Raw genomic sequence first — 9,815 nt, forward strand, 5'->3', positions numbered from 1 at the left:
TCTTAAATAAAATGATAGCCGCTTTTCATTAATTTGTAGAGAACAGCACAATTAGGAAAATGGCATTTTTGATATGGTTATCTCTATGCATCTGCTTTGGATTTAGTTGTTATTGGAATAATATACAGATGTAGCCAGAGAGACTGCGATATCCCTCAGCAGTGGGAAAGTAACTTTGTGGGGGTCCAATCCAGAAGAACAGACCCCGTGCATTGTGTCTGCGGCTTTTACTTTAATTGAAGCCACTGCATTTTGCTTTTTCTGCCGCGGCTGCAGGGAAAGTGAGTCTAGCTACATCTGTACAGTACACTTGATGATCAAGGGAAAAAAGTTCCAATCACATGAAGAATTAAAAAAAAAGTCACCCACTTATTCAGGGGTGCTTTTCTAAGGGTAAAGGGTGTCTGAACTATTGTATAAGCAAAAAAAACCAATTAGATATATATGTAGACCTGGTTCCCCCACAACTAAAGGTGATACCGGTACTGCCATTACCTGTTGGCCACTGGGAGCCTGGGGTGATTGGGTGTCTACCTCGATGCAGTGCCTCCACCTGAAAGGGATCTTAACGCAGTAGGATAAGCCCCTCCCAGGAACAATACTAGTAATACATAGACACAGGTATATATATATATATATATATCTACCTTTACTGTACACAATAATATCAGTATTCTGTACCACACAGTAATATAGGCCCCCAACCTGATAACACCACAGAGTGTCCCCAAAGTACATTGGGTGCTAGGCACCAATACCCTGATGTCCAGGCCCACCCAAAAGTGTAGGGAGTAGCGCTACCCCGTGAGCTGTTGGTGCACTTGTTGAGGTACCTGTCGAGTATTCCAGTACTCAGTTCGGCCAACTTAATGATGAAGATCCGCTGATCCAGTGACGTCATCATCCGCGATGGCAATCCGCCTCCATGTGGGGTTGGATAGTCACCATACAGTGTCTCTGAACATAGGTGGTCTGGTCCCAGACCACAGACCGCAATCACAACGCGGCATCTTCCTCTGTGTCTCTGACACTAATCAGTAAATGGGGAAGCGTCCCTATCTATATATAAACCTTTACTGTACACAATAATATTGGTACCCTGTACCACACAGTAATTTAGGCCCCCAACCAGATACCACCAATGAGTGTCCCCAAAGTACATTGGGGGCTAGGCACCAATACCCTGATGTCCCTTTGCCAATGTCCAAGCCCACCAAAAGTGTAGGGAGTAGCGCTACCCAGTGAGCTGTTGCTGCACTTTGTTGAGGTACCTGCCGAGTATTCCAGTACTCTTGCGGCCCGACTTAACGATGAGGATCCGCTGATTCAGCGACGTCATCATCTGCGATGGCGATCCACCTCCACCTGTGGTGAATTCCCGTCGGATGGTATCACCATACAGAGTCTCTGAACATAGGTGGTCTGGTCCCAGACCACAGCCCGCAATCACCGCACGGCGTCTTCCTCTGTGTCCCTGACACTAATCAGTAAATGGGGAAGCGTCCCTCTCTATGGGGCCTTCCCTAAAGCAACCACAAACTATAAGTGAGGTGGGGCCTATCTGGGACCTAAAAGGGGTACTCTGGCCTAGTCTGAGTGCCACTGACACTCAGACCCTACTTTCCCCTTTTTCGTCCTGGCTCCGACTGGCATGGTCCCTCAGCACACAAAATGTATCCTTTCCTCTCCTCCGCGCTTCCAGGAGCCCTATTGGTCCTCCTGCAACACATGCAGGGCCGTCTTAACGTGTGGGCATGCTGGGCAGTTGCCTGGGGGCCCCACAGAATTGGGGGGGCCACACGCATGCCCACCATTCTAAGTCTAGCTAGAAGGGCTTGCTCTCCCCTGCCGCGGCGCCCGGCACCCCGGCTCGCTTTCCCCCCGCCCAGCACCCAGGCTACGCTAACTCTACCATCCCGGAAATACAGATCTAGCTACACTTACTGTCCCTGAAGCCACAGCGTAAAAAGCAAAATGATCTGGCTTCGGGAACAGTACAACTGTGGCTGTCTGTGGTGGGGGGGGGGGGAGTTTTGCTGAATAGGACCCCCACAGATAACTTCTGGTTGCCGGAGGAAGTCTGTAGAGGAGACCTGATGATGAGCCACACAACAGACCAAGGTCGACACAACTTCAGCAAAGGTGCATGTGGTGTGGTGCTACTAAAAGGCTATCAATGGCAAGACTGCCCTGCTGAAACAATTTGCGGCAGCTGTAACAAAAGGGGGCACAATGCAGCCAGGGACATTGATAATCTCATGGACAAGAAACAGTCAGAGGAATCGGAGGAATATTGTGTTTCCCTGGGTGAAGTGGCAACAAACTTACCTACAGAGTGGTTGCAAAATGTACAATGTTCTAAATGGAGAATGCTTAAACTTTAAGCTTAACATGGGAGCAGCGGTCACAGTAATTCCAGCTGCACAGTTGAATAAAGTTTGAGTTAGTGAGTTATCACAACCAAGAAAAGTTCTGTATGGACCTGGAAACAGTATCCTTCTTCAAGTACTGTAAAAGGCATGTTGAGCGTGGGCAACGATATCACAGGAGAAGAGATCTATGTGGTAAAGTGTTGTTTGGAATGCCAGCAATAGAAGCATTTCAACTCATACAAAGAGTGAAAATAAAGTACAGGAATGTCCTGAAATGTTTATTAAAATCTACACAACAGCAATCCAAGGTTTGGGGAAATTGAGTTAGTCCAAATAGAGCTTGAACTAGGAGCCATTTCATATTCTTTGGCCACACCTCAGCATGTTTCACTTCCGCTGAGGGACAAGGCAAAAACAGCGCTGACAAAATGGAAGGCATGGGGGGATTTCTAAAGTATCTAAACATACAGAATAGTGTGCAGGAGTAGTAATTGTGCCAAAGGTGAATGGCAATATAGGAATTTGTGTTGATTTTACTGGCCTGAACATGTTGGTACGCAGAGAACCCCATATCTTAACAGCAGTGGATCAAAATCTGGCATTGCTACAAAATGCTAAAATCTTTACAAAAGTAGATGCCAGCTAAGGATTTGGGCAGATTCCAGTGACTGTGTTCTCATTGCAACCTTTATTACCCTATTTGGTCACTAATGCTTTAATCACGTTTGAACATTTCTTCTGCACCAGGGCATTTTTTTAGCAAAGAATTAAGGTGTGCTGTGCCATGCAGATCAAGTCCTTGTAATTGATAAACAAACGGGAACATGACAGTATATTGCATAAAGTGCTAAAAAGGTTTAACCAGGTTGGCCTTGAATCACAAGGGCAAGTTTGCCAAAGATCAGATAATGATTTTAGGTAACAGAAGTTAAGCACATGGAATATAACCAGCCCCATATCATGTTTAAACTATACTGGAAATGCCAAGATCCAAGTTATGAATCAGATGTTCGGAGAGTGATGGGACTGGCAAATTACGCAGCCACTAAAAGACTTTTTGAGTCAGAAAAATGAGTGGCACTGAGGCAAAGCGCAATAGCAAGCCAATGAAATGCTTAATTATCTCAGCTCAGCAAGTCTTTGCACAGTACTCACCAAGAGTAGAAAGCAGCATTGCAGCTGATGCATCAGAATAGGGTCTAGGGGCAATGCTAACACAGAAACTGTATAACAAAACTTAGCGACCCATCATTTTTATTTGCAGAGGGCAGTCATGTGTAACCCTCCTTGCCTGGCTTTTAAGGAGTTTACATCAGTTGACTATGTATATGGCTTTGCTCAGTTTCTCATACCTTCTCAGCTTGCTGGCTCTGGGCAGACTGGGCATAGATATAATGACGGAATAAGGAAGGGCGCCATGAACATTTATAGTACAAACAGGAGCTTGATTTGACAGCAGTCCACAATGCTCCTCATACATTAACATTATCCACAATAGACATACTTCTGGTATCGTCACCGTGTTTGTACTATTTATGTCTTTATTTATTTGACAGCAGTCCACAATGCTCCTCACACATTGACATTATCCACAATATACATACTTCTGGTATCATCACAGTGTTTGTACTATTTATGCCTTCCCAAGTTAGCACCCACTCTTAAGGCCTTGATTATACAAGATGCCGACGGGCCGCAGCGCGATCTGGTGACGTCACCCTCACGCTGCCGCCGAGCGGCATCCTGAACATTCGGGGGAGACAGACGAGAAGAGAAGCAGAGGAGACAGGGAGGCGTGGCAGAGGCGTAACCATGAGAGGGTCGCCCTCATTGGCTGAACCGCTCATGTCTCATGGCTGTCGCCTCCATAGAACAAATTTCTCAGTCTCCTCACCAGTAGATTACGTCTACAAAGATGCTCCTAGTTCGATGTGCCAGGAAAGAAGATTATCACAGGAGACACATATATATATATATAGAAACAATTAGTAGCGCTAGTGAGTGAATGGTAGTGTTAAAATGTGCAAATTAATTCTGTATATGTGTAGTGTGAAAAAAGGATTAAATAAGTGTAGCAAGTGAATAATGTGAGCATCAATTGATTATAGCATAGGGTCAGTCTGTACGGAATAGGCGAAGCTTCTGTGTGGTCAAGCCTGACCAAATGTAAACAGAAAACAGGAAAAAAAGAAGCACCAGTTCCGTATGGTAGAAAAATAAATATGTGTAAATTTTATTAAATGACCAGACTAGTCAAAAGGACTAGTAGTAAATTGGTGTGATTACAAAGCAATAATATGTCTAGTACAAGCAGATAGCAGCAATTAGCAAGTGACATATGGAAAGGGATGTGGAGCAAGGAAGCAAGATATCATGGGGAAAAAAGGCCAACAGTGGTGAATGTCAATGACAGTCCATATGGCCGAAGATAGCCCAGTAAGGAACAGTAAACACCCACTAGAGAATGTCCCTTCTCATTGGTGATGTGGTGTGCTGGTGTCAGACCTGTTACATCTTTTGAAGCATGGAATATACCTCCTCAGCGTGCGATCTGGTTAAACTGGTGTTGTTCTGATGACTTTCACTTAGAGTGACGAAACGCGTTGGACGTCATCACGTAGCAGCGCAGCAACGCAGGCACGTTTTGTGCGAAGCAACCAGGAAGCATCCAGGATCACTTGTTCCTTTACATCTGGGGATAGAGGCACTGTCTTCATATATAGATCCGGTGCCGCTGCAAGGACTCAGATGCAGGAAACCTCATCTCAAACTGAGGTCTGACACGTGGGAAGTGATTTTGTGCCACAGGAGGGAATTGATTTTTCAGCATCAGAACAACACCAGTTTAACCGGATTGCATGCTGAGGAGGTATATTCCGTGCTTCAACAGATGTAACAGGTCTGTCACCAGCACACCCACATCACCATTGAGAAGGGACATTCTCTATTGGGGGTTTACTGTTCCTTACTGGGCTATCATCAGCCATATGGACTGTCATTGACATTCACCACTGTTAGCCTTTTTTCCCCATGATATCTTGCTTCCTTGCTCCACATCCCCTTCCATATGTCACTTGCTAATTGCTGTTATCTGCTTGTACTAGACATATTATTGCTTGTTAATCACACCAGTTTACTACTAGTCCTTTTGACTACTCTGGTCATTAAATAAAATTTACACATATTTATTTTTCTACCATACGAAACTGGCGCTTCTTTTTTTCCTGTTATATATATATATATATGTGTGTGTGTGTGTATGTATATACAGTGTATATATATATATATATATATATATATATATATATATATATATATATAATGTCACAGTAGTTTACTTTTCTTTAAATGTGCTAGCACTATGAAAATAAATGGTAATAATGATGTCTATAAAAGCAATGGTGTTAGTCAGTGTCATTCTAAAATTAATTAGGCAGAAAGCTTTGTATATTAATGTGCAATCAAGAGCACTTACACAGAATGTGTTTAATTTTAGGAACAGATTTCTGCTGTGCAAAGAGGCAGGGGAACCCACACAGATCTGCTGCAGATTTTCTTACCTTTCAGTGCTAAGTCAGCACCAGAGAAGAAAGACAAAATATGGCCATATTCACAAGGTACCAAAATGGAAGCCACAGATGTAACAAGACTTACTGTCTCCTGAGCTGCGGCGGAAAAAACAAAAATCTGAGACTCCGGAGACAGTGTCTGCTGTAGTCACGCTGTAGGGTTGTCCATGCTTCCGGATCGGATTCCCCGCAGCGTTAATCCTCTAACACCTGGGGCCGCTGCGCTATCATATCCGGAGACAGTTACCCTTGCTACATACTGTATGTACAGTATGTATCAAACAGTCTTAAACACCCATGTCCATGTCAATAATGTGCTATTTTTACTATTTCATATCACACATTTAGACTAGATGTTACAGTGTAACTAACAAAGTGGAGAATATTTGTATCAGAATGATATATGCTATAATGAATATACTGTATCCTATTGGAAAATATGTGCCAAGAAACACCACTTAACCCCTTTCATTGCTTCCTATAAACGCTCCCCATATCATTGTATGCTGAGACAAGTATTACAGTATCTCAATTCCTTTTCCTCTCTCCCTAATCATCCCCCTATCTCCTGCATCTATCACTAACCAGAAAGTTCTGGCAACATGTTTCCCTATTTTCAAGCATTGTGAAAAATGCGACCCTTACAGAAAATGTGCAAGCAATGTCTAGAACCACTTCGAGACATTCAGACATCTCTATTCAGAATAAAGATTTGCATGTGAGAGGAAATAAAAATGTAATCTGATGTCAATGTGATACAAGGGGGGGGGGGGGGAGATCCTAAATTATTATTCCAAATGTTTGTGGATGTAATTGTTTAGGTGCTGGATGGACCATCTATGATCTACAGAATAAGGTCCTCATATCCTTCATTTATAAGGTCAATGTTTTTGAGAGTTGAGATGGAGAGCAGAATCTTTCTTAAAATGTATATGGTAATGTACCAAAGTGTCCAGGCTGCAAAATAGGGGCAACAATTTCTAGCAAAGGCAGAGATCCACTTTTTTCAATATACAGCTACCTAACACATAACAGTTGAGTAATCTTCAGAAAATACAGTATACAGTGGATGTGTTTTATTGTTTTAAGGTAACCAATTCAAGACTGCCTAATTACCATGGTACTGTACATGGTATATAATTGTACAAGCTTACTGTAGAGCTTTATTGCAAAAGTTGTTACACAGTATGTATAACATACAGTATAGTCACCTTTCTGGCTTTTCAAATTAGGTCCAACCATTTCCATTTTTTTTGTTTGCTTTTGTCAAATTGGGTCTTTGTTAAAATGCTACTGCCCAACAATTCATTTTGATTTGAGGAAAACTACAGTAATTAAAAAAATAAGACATATTACAACTGTATTAAACATGTTATCCAAGAACATACTACTCGCAACACATCATATGCAAAACACACTGTACAGTTTTATTAAACAAAATGTATTATGAACTAAATTAACTGCCCAATTTTCCATAAAAAAATACCCAGTTGTAGTTTTATGAGTTTTTTTTTCTAATTAGTCTTGAAATGAAAAGAAAAAAAATACCACAAAGTTAAAATGACTTAAATTGAAAATCCCCAAGTCAACAATGAGATAATGAAGAATGTATGTACGGTATGTCGATAAGCATACAATCTTATATTATTTAAGGATGTACATTTCTAGAAACACTGTGGAAATTAAAATTTAAATCAAATTAAAGATGACCCAAACGAAAGATGTTATATATATATATATATATATATATATATATATATATATATATATATATATATATATAATCTTCTTAATGGATCATCACATCTTCACATCTGTAGCTGGGACTTTTAATGTCACTAAATATGGTATATTATATTATACATCATGTACAGTATATGTACACACACACAGGTTTTTTTTATGTGCGTTTCTCTTCTAAAATAATACATAATTAATTATTCCTCTGAGTAAATTTTGGCATATTAAAAATAAATGCAATCAGTCATTGTCGGATAAATTACAATACCATCAAGTTATCCTACCTCTCTCTTGTGAAGGTTTCTTTCTACTGCAGTAGGCAGGTGATGACTGAATCTTCTGAGATGCAGTTCTGCTGTTTACATTTTCTAGTGAAATGAAATGCTAATTTGCAAGAGCCCATTTAACAAGCTTTTCCCAGAAAGATGATTTTTCACAAAGTGCTGAGATTACAGATCTGTCTTTCCCTCTGTGCTTTTTTTCTGTCCTTTCTGGGTCTCGCTCTCTTATCATACCCAAGTGCCTAAGATTACCCAATGAATTCTCTCTACTGGTAATAGGTTAGCTGGGTTTATTGGCACATGTTTAACACTTTCCTCTGTAGATATTAGCTAAAGGGTCTCAGTGTCCACTGTGCTCCAGTTTACATGAAATAAAACCTCTAGTGGTTTGAAAAAAGAAATAGATTGATTTGTGGCTTGCTGTCAAAATTAATTTCAGTGGAGAAACACTTTATTATTCATAAGAGATTATATTTTTGACACATTTATTTGTTGTTGTAATGCAGCCCTTGTCATGTATCTTATAAAGATCTAGATGATGTTTTCTAAAATTAGAAACATTATTATGCTTTGCACTGATAAAATGGATCCTCTAACCATAGCACATTGTCATTAGGCTACTTCAATTGAGTGATTGAGGAGAGTATGTTTTATCCTGACAAGTTGGTATTAGAAATGTGCAAAACCAGGAAAAAATGTTGTTTAAAAGAAGAAGAAAAAATCACAAAAATTGACAAAAAATACACTAAGGGCTAAAAGTCAGTGGTCAGTTATATACTTCAATTTGTGCAGAAAAGTGGCAAAATTGTTCAATTTTGAGCAGTGACCTTTCCCAAAACTGTTGTGAAAATATTATATGTAAGTGAAATTTGCGAACATTCCTTAAAACCACATTTGCACATTTCTAGTTAGTATTTGAATATGGTTTACATTTCATATATGCTAATTTATACCTGTAGCAAGGTATTATTTATGTATGCATATAAAATCTAGTACTAACATGGGCAAAACGCAAAGTACTGTATACTAGACACTGACCTAGGTAATACAAATCGGGCATAAATGTATTGTACTGTATATGAAAGTACATATTGGGGAAAGAAGTCCCTCCCCCAATATACTTACAAGGTTTATTTAAGGTAGAATTAAAACCTGGAATGTTGGAGGAGATTTTTCTTGTTTATCGGTCCTGTACAATTATTTGGACACTATGCCTAGATTTGATAATTGACAATAATGAACAAGAAAGATAGAAATTTGGGAATCTATGATAACCGCACACCGTGAGGCTTGGGTAGCATTGTATGATCACTTTATGACATAACTGTGTTTGTGTGTAATATTAAATTACATTATTTATTTTTTTATTTACCACTATTTGTTTACTATATACATTAAAACCATTCAGTGTATGAAAAGTTGAACCCAATGACATCTTATATGCTTTTCCAATATAGTTATTAGCAGAGATAGAGCGCAATGTGCAATTTTTCCTCTTATAGGAAAGTTACAAAAAAAAGGGAAAAGTAGCCACTGGGGAATTAAGGTTAGGAGATGAAGTAAAGGGAGTGGGTAGGCAGGGTGAGTAGCTAGTCTAGGGGCTTAGAATGTGCCCTATCAGCTGATATCAGCCTTTTTTCTCCATACCACCCTAAGATGTGGATCCGGCCCCCGTTCCCACCCCCCTACTCCCCTCTCATTTTCTATGCTACAGTACCTTGCTGGATGATAGTGCCATAGATGTCAGGTTAGTTGTGTCGACAAACTACGGGAGAACAGATCACGGTGGAGAGAGCTCCGGAATCCCCCAGCAAAGTGGCCCAGAGAAGAGACCCAGATTGGTTGATGGGCCC

General features: G+C 40.5%; 1 protein-coding gene across 2 annotated transcripts in view; it reads right to left on the reverse strand.

Moving 5' to 3' along the window:
* The window catches only part of MMEL1 (membrane metalloendopeptidase like 1), a 225,643-nt gene extending 217,476 nt beyond the window's left edge, over nucleotides 1-8,167 (reverse strand). Inside the window, exons 1-2 of one of the 2 annotated variants that reach the window (XM_075604885.1) lie at nucleotides 7,966-8,167; nucleotides 7,153-7,266 (exon numbers count right to left, since the gene is read on the reverse strand). The gene's annotated coding sequence lies outside the window, so the exon portion shown is untranslated. The remainder of the gene's footprint in view (nucleotides 1-7,152; nucleotides 7,267-7,965) is intronic. The other variant, XM_075604884.1, reaches the window with a different exon arrangement.
* Between the last annotated feature and the right edge of the window lie 1,648 nt (nucleotides 8,168-9,815).

The sequence above is a fragment of the Ascaphus truei genome, chromosome 6 (assembly GCF_040206685.1).
Source record: "Ascaphus truei isolate aAscTru1 chromosome 6, aAscTru1.hap1, whole genome shotgun sequence".
NCBI lineage: Eukaryota > Metazoa > Chordata > Amphibia > Anura > Ascaphidae > Ascaphus > Ascaphus truei.